Below are 12,270 nucleotides of genomic sequence, written 5' to 3'. Positions count from 1 at the left end.
TACAGCAGCCATCTTTAATCCAGAGAGCACCGTGCTGCCCTCTTCAGCTAGATACCTGTGGTGGCAGGCAATTCCACGTGACAGCAGCCATCTTTAATCGAGGGAGCACCGTGCTGCCCTCTTTGTGGTGGTGGCAAATTCCACGTGCTTTACAAACTCTCATGCTTTTTTCTGACAGCTGTCATCCACCATCTTGCATCACAAACCTCAGTGCTGCACTCTTTTGCTAGATACCATTGAAATGTGGTGGCGGCAAATTCTATGTGCTCTTGTTTGGAAACAAAGCCACGTGCTTTTCTGACAGCTGTCTTCCACTATCTTTAATAAATAGAACACCGTGCTGCTATCATGCGGGCAATTTCGTCAGCTGTCATACACCATCTTTAATCTACAGAGCACCGTGCTGCCCTCTGTAGTAGCGGGCAATTTGAAAAGTTCTGCCAGCTGTCATCCGCCATCTTTAATCAAGAGAGCAACGTGCTGCCCTCTTTAGCTAGATACCTTTGAAATGTGGTGGCGGCAAATTGAAAAATTCCACGTGCTCTTGTTTAGTATACAAACTCACGCGCTTTTTTGTCAGCTGTCATCCGCCATCTTACACCGCAAACCTCAGTGCTGCGCTCTTTAGTTGAAATAAGGTGGCGGATAATTTAAAAACAAACATTCTACAACAGCCATCTCTCGAATTGCACAAGATGGCTGCTATACATGACTCCTTAAAGTTGCTTATGCCAGATGGCCGCTATACATAGATTCTTATGCGACTCCCTTGGGATGCTTGCGCAAGATGGCGGTTGCTCTTATGAGGCGGCTTAAGGGTCCTTGCACAAGATGGCTAGAGACGCCGTAAGGATGCTTGCGCAAGATGGGTGACACAAGATGGTTGCTATACACGACTCTTTATGAGACGCCTGAAGGGTGCTTGCGGAAGATGGCTGCTGCTCTTATGAAGAAAGCTAGCTTAGGGGCTAACGTGTCGTGCTAGTTCGATTCATTAAATTTAGGGCTTAAATGCAAAATGATAAATATCTCGAAAACGCTGCAGCGTAGAGCGAAACGGACAAAACTTTTCCGCCTAGTACGTAGGTTCACAGTATGAGGAACAAGAAAAACATAGTCTAATGATGGGATCAACGTTTTGGTTCCTAATTAGGTCCTTTGGGATTTGCTCTCTTTTAGCTTGTATTGAAGCAAGTCTTCGTAACATGATCAGGTCTAGCTATGGTAGAGAGTATAACATACCGTGCTGGTTCGATTCATTAAATTTTGGGCTTAAATGTAAAATGTTAAATATCTCGAAAACGTTGCATCGTAGAGCAAAACAGACAAAATTTCTCCGCCTAATACTTAGGTTCGCAGTATCAGGAACAAGAAAAACATAGTCTAATGATGAGATCAACGGTTCGATTCCTACTTAAGCCCTTTGGCATTGGCAGCTATCTAATTCTACAAGATGGTGGCTGCTCTTATGAGACACAAGATGGCTTGAGACGTCCTAGGGATGCTTACGCAAGATCGTGGACACAAAATGGTGACTATACATAGCTCATTATGAGACAGCCTAGGGGTGCTCGAGCAAGATGGCGGCTAGTCTTATGAAGAAAGCTAGCTTAGAGGCTACAGCTGTTAAGCATGCGGTGTAGGGCAATTTGAAATTCTATGTGCAAAATCAACAGAGCACCCTGCTGCCCTCTTTAGCTGAAATGTGGTGGCGGATAATTTGAAAAATTCTTTTGACAGCTGTCATCTTTAAACAATGGTGACTATACATAGGCTGTTAAAGCCTTATCATTCTCCTCCTCCTCCTTCTCTACCTTCTCCTCCGCCCCTTATGTCAAGGCATAGTTTTATATCGAAAAAGTTTAAACCTGCATCGCGAAGGCAAGCGCGTGCAGCGATAACATTATTGTGCATCTTTAGACTTGCGAAACATTAGAAGAGTAGAATCAAACGCTGTACTCGATACAACATGTGATCAGAATATTGATTGATGTGTTCAGAACACAAAATAAGTGATCAAGACTAGAATCGAACACTGTACTCAATACATCATGTGTTTAGAACATGTCAGGGGATACCCTTGTTCTAAGAATATCAGATTAAAACATAACAAGACTAGAATCGAACACTGTAATCGATGTTGTTAACTTCAACATATAATCAGAACACTGTTTGATGTGTTCAGAGCAATAGTACAATTTTAATGATTTGCTTAGGGTAAAATCAAACACTATGGAAACACACTGTGCACATATCGCGTAGCTAACTCGCTCAGTAAACGATATTGCAAAACTACAACTTCAATGATCCCAGGGGTTACGTCTTATCAGAAGGGCAAAAAGGATGAAAAGACTCTTTCGCCTCCTTACTGCACATTCCTTGGCTAAAGGGCTAATGGGCAAAAGGGCTAAAGGGCTAAAGGAGCAACAACCTCATCGATCGCTATCAGCAAGAACGCTTGTACTTTGTTAAGTGTAGAAAATTAATCTTTATTTGTAAATGGTTTCATGTTCAGAACAAGGAATGGAACCTAGGGGTTACGTCTTACCTAATAAAATCCCCGAGGTGCGATGAGTTACGTTTTTCGAACTAGTGTTTGGAACACTGAACTTTTCAAGATGATAGCAGAGAGTTTAGCAATGTTCTGTTGTTGGATTATAAATTCCGCGGTACAACATGCATAAGGTGGCAGCCTTGAGGTTTACCGCCGTAGAGATGGCCAGAGTGACGTTAGCAATGTTCCGTTGTTGGATTTTAAATTCCGCGCTATAACATTCATAAGGTGGCAGCCTTGAGGTTTACCGCCGTAAAGATGGCCAGAGTGACGTTAGCAATGTTCCGTTGTTGGATTTTAAATTCCGCGCTATAACATTCATAAGGTGGCAGCCTTGAGGTTTACCGCCGTAAAGATGGCAGCAGTGAGGTTAGCGACGCTCTATTGTCCTTCAAAGTGAGGTTAGGGTTCGTCAAGAAGACAGCTGTCAAAAAAGCACGTGGCTATGTTTACCAAACAAGAGCACGTGGTCGTGACGTCACGGTCACGTAGTATGCTTCTTCAGCATGCAAAGTTCAATGTCTACACCTACGTAGTAAACACTCTGCTACCTTCACAAAATTTTTACTCATATCTATTTTTTATGCTTTAAGTTCGTGCACATAGGTTATGTAAAGATAGCAGCACACGTACAAGCGATGGTCGCAAGCTCGTGTAGAATTTGTTTAATACGATAGTTGATGTATGCATTGTCAAAATGTGATATGTACACGCTTTTAAACCTTGCTATTCTTACTGCTACTATGTTCGCAAGATTTTCAAACATCGCTATTCTTTGTGCTGTAAGTTCGTTCGCATAGATCATGCTAAAGTAGCAGCACAAACACATGTGAACGTTGTACATTCTAGCGGGATGTGTTTAGTACGATTGTTGATGCATGCAAATCGATAGGTGATGTGTACACGCTTTGAAACTTAACTATTCTTCGTGCTTTAAATTCGTGCACATGGGTTATAGTAAGATAGCAGTACACTCTAGCGGGAGAAGTTTAGTACTCTAGTTGATTCGTGTATAATCGATAGGCAATGCGTACACGCTTTTAAAACATTGCTATTCTTACTGCTGCTGCTATGTTCACAAGATTTTTATACATCGCTATTCTTTATGCTTTAAGTTCTTGCGTATAACTTATACTAAGTTAGCAGCATACTTATAAGGTTGTTGCACGCTCTAGTGGAAGATGCATGCAAAATCGATAGGTGATGTGTACACGCTTTGAACTCGGCTATTCTTTGTGCTTTAAGTTCGTGCACATAGGTTATGTTAAGATTACAGCACACACAAGCAATGATCGCACGCTGTAGTAGAAGAAGTTTAGTACAAGACTTAATGCGTGCAAAATTGACAGGTGTTGTGTACACGCTATTCTTTGTGCTTTAAGTTTACGCACATAGGTAGCAGCACACAATTGCGAACGTTGTACACTCTAGCGGCAGAAGTTTAGTACGATAGTCGATGCATGCAAAATCGATAGGTGATGTGTACGCGCTTTGGAACATAGCTATTCTTTGTGCTTTAACTTTATACACATACGTTAGCACTACACATATGCGATCGTTGTACACTCTGGCGGAAAAAATATTCGGTGCATGCAAAATCAATAGGTGATGTGTACACGCTGTTAAACATCGTTATTTTTTGTGCTTTAAGTTCGTGCGTATCGGCTATGCTAAGATAGGAGTACAATCTAGCGGAAGAAGTATAGTGCGATATTTGATGCATGCAAAATCGATAGATAATGTGTACACGCTTTGAAACATGGGTATTCTTCGTACTTTAAGTTCATGTGTATAAATTATGCTAAGATAGCAGCACAATCTAGCGGAAGAAGTTTAGTATGATAGTCGATGCATGCAAAATCGATTGGTGATGTGTACGCGCTTTGGAACATAGCTATTCTTTGTGCTTTAACTTTACACACATACGTTAGCAATACACATATGCGATCGTTGTACACTCTGGCGGAAAAAATATTCGGTGCATGCAAAATCAATGGGTGATGTGTACACGCTGTTAAACATCGTTATTTTTTGTGCTTTAAGTTCGTGCGTATTGGCTATGCTAAGATAGGTGTACAATCTAGCGGAAGAAGTTTAATGCGATATTTGATGCATGCAAAATCGATAGATAATATGTACACGCTTTGAAACATGGGTATTCTTCGTACTTTAAGTTCATGTGTATAGATTATGCTAAGATAGCAGCACAATCTAGCGGAAGAAGTTTAGTATGATAGTCGATGCATGCAAAATCGATAGGAGATGTGTACACCCTTTGAAACATGGCTATTCTTTGTACTTTAAGGTCATGCGTATAGGTTATTCTAAGATAGCAGCACAGTCTAGCGGAAGAAGTTTGGTACGAGAGTCGATGCATGCAAAATCGATAGGTAATGTGTACACGCTTTGCAACATGACTATTCTTTATACTTGAAGTTCATACGTATAGGTTATGCTAAGATAGCAGCACGATCTAGCAGAAGAAGATTAGTGCGATATTTGATGCATGTAAAATCTATAGGTGATGTGTACACACTTTAAAACATGGCTGTTCATACTGCTGCTCTGTTCCCAAGATTTTTAAACATAGTTAATCCTAATGCTGCTCTTAACGACATAGAGCTAAGTATTGATTACGTGACAGTGACGTCACGACCACGTGCTCTTGTTTGGTAAACATAGCCACGTGATTTTTTGACAGCTGTCTTCTTGACGAACCCTAACCTCACTTTGAAGGACAATAGAGCGTCGCTAACCTCACTGCTGCCATCTTTACGGCGGTAAACCTCAAGGCTGCCACCTTATGAATGTTATAGCGCGGAATTTAAAATCCAACAACGGAACATTGCTAACGTCACTCTTGCCATATTTACGGCGGTAAACCTCAAGGCTGCCACCTTATGGGTATTGTACCGCGGAATTTAAAATCAAACAACAGAACATTGCTAAACTCTCTGCTATCATCTTGAAAGGTTCAGTGTTCCAAACACTAGTTCAAAAAACGTAACTCATCGCACCTCGGGGATAATATTAGGTAAGACGTAAACACAAGGTTCCATTCCTTGTTCTGAACATGAAACCATTTACAAATAAAGATTAATTTTCTACACTTAACAAAGTACAAGCGTTCATGCTGATAGCGATCAATGAGGTTGTTGCTCCTTTAGCCCTTTAGGCCTTTTGCCTATTAGCCCTTTAGACCATTAGCCCTTTTGCCCATTAGCCCTTTAGCCAAGGAATGTGCAGTAAGGAGGCGGAAGATTCCTTTCATCCTTTTTTGCCCTGCTGATAAGACGTAACCCCTGGGATCATTGAAGTTGTAGTTTTGCAATATCGTTTACTGAGCGAGTTAGCTACGCGATATGCGCACAGTGTGTTTCCATAGTGTTTGATTTTACACTAAGCAAATCATTAAAATTGTACTTTTGCTCTGAACACATCAAACAGTGTTCTGATTATATGTTGAAGTTAACAACATCGATTACAGTGTTCGATTCTAGTCTTGTTATGTTTTAATCTGATATTCTTAGAACAAGGGTATCCCCTGACATGTTCTAAACACATGATGTATTGAGTACAGTGTTCGATTCTAGTCTTGATCACTTATTTTGTGTTCTGAACACATCAGTCAATATTCTGATCACATGTTGTATCGAGTACAACGTTTGATTCTACTCTTCTAATGTTTCGCAAGTCTAAAGATGCACAATAATGTTATCGCTGCACGCGCTTGCCTTCGCGATGCAGGTTTAAACTTGTTCGATATAAAACTATGCCTTGACATAAGAGGCGGAGGAGGAGGTAGAGAAGGAGGAGGAGGAGAATGATAAGGCTTTAACAGCCTATGTATAGTCACCATTGTTTAAAGATGACAGCTGTCAAAAGAATTTTTCAAATTATCCGTCACCACATTTCAGCTAAAGAGGGCAGCAGGGTGCTCTGTTGATTTTGCACATAGAATTTCAAATTGCCCTACACCGCATGCATAACAGCAGCCGTTATCTTGCGCAGTAGCCTCTAAGCTAGCTTTCTTCATAAGACTAGCCGCCATCTTGTGCGAGCACCCCTAGGCTGTCTCATAATGAGCTATGTATAGTCACCATTTTGTGTCCACGATCTTGCGTAAGCATCCTTAGGACGTCTCAAGCCATCTTGTGTCTCATAAGAGCAGCCACCATTTTGTAGAATTAGATAGCTGCCAATGTCAAAGGGCTTAAGTAGGAATCGAACCGTTGATCTCATCATTAGACTATGTTTTTCTTGTTCCTGATACTGCGAACCTAAGTATTAGGTGGAAAAATTTTGTCCGTTTTGCTCTACGATGCACCGTTTTCGAGATATATAACATTTTGCATTTAAGCCCCAAATTTAATTAATAGAACCAGCACGGTATGTTATACTCTCTACCATAGCTAGACCTGATCATGTTACGAAGACTTGCTTCAATACAAGCTAAAACAGAGCAAATGCCAAAGGGCCTAAGTAGGAACCGAACCGTCGATCTCATCATTAGACTATGTTTCTCTTGTTCCTGATACTGCGAACCTAGATATTAGGCGGAAAAATTATGTCCGTTTTGCTCTACGATGCACCGTTTTCGAGATATTTAACATTTTGCATTAAAGCCCCAAATTTAATGAATCGAACCAGCACGGTACGTTATACTCTCTACCATAGCTACACCTGATCATGTTACGAAGACTCGCTTCAATACAAGCTAAAACAGAGCAAATCCCAAAGGACCTAAGTAGGAATCGAACCGTTGATCCCATCATTAGACTATGTTTTTCTTGTTCCTTATGCTGTGAACCTACGTACTAGGCGGAAAAATTTTGTCTGTTTTGCTCTATGATACACCGTTTTCGAGATATTTATCATTTTGCATTTAAGCCCTAAATTTAATTAATCGAACTACCACGACACGTTAGCCCCTAAGCCAGCTTTCTTCATAAGAGCAGCAGCCATCTTGCGCAAGCACCCTTCAGGCGTCTCATAAAGAGTCGTGTATAGCAACCATCTTGTGTCCGCCATCTTGCGCAAGCATCCTTAGGGCGTCTCTAGCCATCTTGTGCAAGGACCCTTAAGCCGCCTCATAAGAGCAACCGCCATCTTGCGCAAGCATCCCTAGGGATTCTCATAAGGAGCCTTTTATAACCGCCATCTTGCGCAAGCATCCGAAGGGCGTCTCATAAGAATCTATGTTTAGCGGCCATCTTGTGCAATTAGCGTCGAGAGATGGCTGTATTAGATTTTTTAAATTATCCGCCACCATATTTCAACTAAAGAGCGCAGCACTGAGGTTTGCGATGTAGATAGATAGAAAGATAGATGAATGTCTTTATTGACGTAGTTAAAGCCATTAGGCCTTCTCTTACACTAAACCAATTTGTACATAGAATCAAAGTTAACACTACCGTAATTAATACTAAGTATAGCACAGTTAAAGACAATCTAAATATTTTATAACAGAAATAAAATTCCACCCCAGTGAGATAAACATACCTATAACAATAATAATAGGCCTAATAATAATAATAACAGCAACAATAATAATAATAATACTAATAATAATAATAATAGCTAGTAGTAATAATGTACTAACACCATCAGTAAAGGACTAGAAATGCACAGTTCATTCATATCCTGCTGTACCTCTTAACGCTCTTTTAAATGACCTGGTGGTTGGTATTCCTCTGACGTCATCCGGTAAGCGATTCCATTCTCGGGCGTCAAACACAGAAAATGAGTTATTATATGTTGCAGTTCGATGGTGAAGAATGACGAGCAGGTTTGATGTTTGAGCCCGTGTATCTCCGTTATGCACATTTGAGAAATAATGGAAACGCGAAGAAAGGTAAGTTGGGGAAGATGTAGTAAGGACTCGGTGGAGGAGAGACAGAGTATGATGATTACGACGAACGTGGAGTCGTGACCACTCTAGTTCTAGGAAAGATGATGACACGTGGTCATATTTTCTTAGATTGCATATATACCTCACACATGCGTTTTGAGCGCGTTGTAGCCTTAGGGACAGCAGTGGCCTCACAACATTGCAATAGTCGAAATGTGGCATTACAAGAACCTCGATTAATTTCTGCTTAAGTTTTATCGGAAATATGTATTTATATTTATATAAAGAATGAAGAGCAGAGAAAACCTTCTGGCAGATATTTGAGATATGTCCAGACCAAGTCATGCGTTCGTCCATGATAACGCCGAGGTTCTTCACTTGTGGTACAAAAGGAATTGCAACATTCTGAAGGATTACTCTCGGCAATGGACGTTTATTGATACTTGCCATTTGATTTTGGTGGACAAGAAGGATTACTTGTGACTTTGTAGGGTTCAATTGCAGGCCGTGGGCAGCAGACCATTCACTAACAGTCTGTAAGTCAATGTTTAGTAAGTCTATACTTTCCTGAAGGTCCTGTGCTGTAGAGTCTGTGTAGAGTTGAAGGTCGTCAGCGTACATGTGGTATTTGCAATGTCTTAAATTCGATGAGATGTCATTCACAAAGAGTGAGGAAAAGAAGTGTTCCAAATACAGAGCCTTGAGGAACTCCTCTATTCACGTGACGCCACGATGAAACAATTCCATTATTACCTTTCACACATTGTTGACGTCCGTAAAGATAGGAATGCATCCAAGCAATCGTACTTTGAGAAAAATGCAGAACCTTCAGTTTTACAAGTAATATGTCAATGTCTACGCTGTCAAAAGCTTTACTGTAATCTAGTAGTACTAGAACTGTGACTCGTCCTCTGTCTATTTCCTGTCGAACGTCCTCAGTCACTTTGAGTAAGGTTGTAGTTGTACTATGTCCTTGTCGGAAACCGGACTGGAAAGGATTAAGGAGATTGTGCGTTTGAAGGTACTCTGACATTTGTTTATGGACTATATATTCTAAGATTTTAGATAAAGCTGATAAAATACATATTGGACGATAGTCTCCCTCGTTCGAAGGCGTTTGACTTTTCGGAAGAGGTAGCACCATAGCCTTCTTCCAGAGAGTTGGATACGTGGAGTATAGAAGAGAGAAATTGATTATATGGGTTAAAGTTATTAATATAAAATCAAGAATTAGTTTCACCATGTCAGTCCCAATGTCATGAATTCCTTTCGCTTTTGTGCTTATCCTAAGGACTGCTTTCCTGACTTGGAGGGGTGTCACGTGACTGAAATGGAATTTATCTCTGTCAGGGGTGGAGTGTGTATCGTAATGGTTCATAGGTTTCTGTTTGTCGACAGGTCGTACTGCGGAGGAACTAGCAATAAAGTACTCGTTAAGAGCCTCGAGAGGTACTGTAATTTCGTCTTTGTTTTTGTTCTTCGTAAGTCCAAGGTTATTAATAGATTTCCACAATGTCGTCGCTGTTCTACCGTTAGGCGTAATTAAACTGTAAGCGTGCCGCAGTTTAGCATTCCGTATTTGTTGTGTTGTCTTGTTTCGTAACTTCCTATATTCGTCAAAGTTTTGTACGGTAGGGACATTTTTGTATTGTCTCTGGGCGCAGTCTCTTTGTTTCATTAGATGTCTAATGTCGTTATTTAACCAAGGAGAGGGTTCTTTAGATATTCTCGCTCGCCGCTTTGGTGCATGCTTGTCAAATAATTCCGTTACTTTGCTGTTAAAGAAAGTGACTTTGTCGTCTAGTTTGTTATATGTCGTTATGTTATGCCAGGGTATGTTGCTTGCGTCCTGGAAGAGTCTATCTTTATTTATATTTTTCAATGGTCGATAGGTAATAAATTTCTGGGAGCGTTTCGGTGGCCGCAGGTCATACGAGATGTATATTGCGTCATGAGCAGAAATACCAGGTACAGAGGTTTGACCAACATTGAGAACTCTGTCTGAATTGCTGGTAACTATAAGATCTAACAGAGTGTGCGAATGAGATGTGTTGTGAGTTGGAGAGAGAGGCAAGATGTCCATATTATAGGATTGAAACAATGTTTTAAGTCGCGTGGTTTCGGGAGAAGTTACGTCAATTATGTCCGTTTTAAAATCTCCCATAATTACTGTGTGGCGGTATTCTGGCAGCAGTTCAGTTAAGTCAGTTTTAAGTCTTCTAAGTGGCTTATATTCGGAGGTTTGTAAACTACTCCTACAAGTGCTTTAATCCCGTTCGCTGTTATTTCTACGAACATGTATTCTGGTTTTCTCTCATACCTGCCTGGTGAATGACCTAACATTTTGGGTTTGAGAGCCACATACCCCTCCACCTCGCTTGTGTGTGCGATGTACGATGGCGGATGACAGCTGACAAAAAGCGCGTGAGTTTGTTTACTAAACAAGAGCACGAGGAATTTTTCAATTTGCCGCCACCATATTTCAAAGGTATCTAGCTAAAGAGGGCAGCACGGTGCTCTCTTGATTAAAGATGGCGGATGACAGCTAGCAGAACTTTTCAAATTGCCCGCTACTACAGAGGGCAGCACGGTGCTCTGTAGATTAAAGATGGTGGATGACAGCTGACGAAATTGCCTGCATGATAGCAGCACGGTGCTCTATTTATTAAAGATAGTGGATGACAGCTGTCAGAAAAGCACGTGGCTTTGTTTCCAAACAAGAGCACATAGAATTTGCCGCCACCACAATTCAAAGGTATCTAGCAAAAGAGTGCAGCACTGAGGTTTGTGATGCAAGATGGTGGATGACAGCTGTCAGAAAAAAGCACGAGAGTTTGTAAAGCACGTGGAATTTGCCACCACCACAAAGAGGGCAGCACGGTGCTCTCTCGATTAAAGATGGCTGCTGTCACGTGGAATTGCCTGCCACCACAGGTATCTGGCTGAAGAGGGCAGCACGGTGCTCTCTGGATTAAAGATGGCTGCTGACAAAAAGCATTTTTCAAATTATCCGCCACCACATTTCAGCTAAAGAGGGCAGCACTGTGCTCTATAGATTAAAGATGGCGGATGGTAGCTGTCAAATAAGCATGTAGCATTGTTTCCAAACAAGAGCACGTGGAATTTTTCAAATTGCTGCCACCACATTTCAACTAGAGAGTGCAGCACGATGCTCTCTTGATTAAAGATGGCGGATGGTAGCTGGCAAAAAAGCACGTGGCTTTGTTTCCAAACAGGAGCATGTGAAATTTTTCAAATTGCCGCCACCACATAGAGTGCAGCCCTGTGCTCTCTTGATTGAAGATGGCTGCTGTCACGTGGAATTGTCGGTCACCAGAGTACAGCACGGTGCTCTGTCGATTAAAGATGGCTGCTATCAAAAAGCATTTTTCAAATTTTCCGCCATCACATTTCAAAGGTAAGTAGCTAAAGAGGGCAGCACTGTGCTCTGTTGATAAAAGATGGCGGATGTCAGCTGTCAAAAAGCACGTGGATTTGTTTACCGATTCAAATCTCGCGCTAGTTAGGTTAAGTTGGTACCACTAAGGTTTAGGTCCGTCAAGATGGTAACGCTGAATTTAGCGATGCGTTGTTGTCTGTCAAAAAGCACGTGGTTGTCAAAAAATGGTGGCTTTGTTTACCGATTCAAATCTCGCGCTAGTTAGGTTAAGTTGGTACTACTGAGGTTTAGGCCCGTCAAGATGGCAGTACTGAGGTTAGCGATACGTTGTTGTCGCTGACAGCTGTCAAAAAGCACGTGGCTTTGTTTACAAATTCAAATCTCGCGCCAAAATTCAAATTTCCCGCCAAAATTCATATTTCCGCTAAAATTCACATTTCCCGCGGGAGGCGGAGGGGCCCCTGG

The sequence above is a fragment of the Anabrus simplex genome, chromosome X (genome assembly GCF_040414725.1).
Source record: "Anabrus simplex isolate iqAnaSimp1 chromosome X, ASM4041472v1, whole genome shotgun sequence".
NCBI lineage: Eukaryota > Metazoa > Arthropoda > Insecta > Orthoptera > Tettigoniidae > Anabrus > Anabrus simplex.
The sequence above is the reverse complement of the archived record's forward strand: the minus strand, read 5'-3'. Positions refer to the sequence as shown.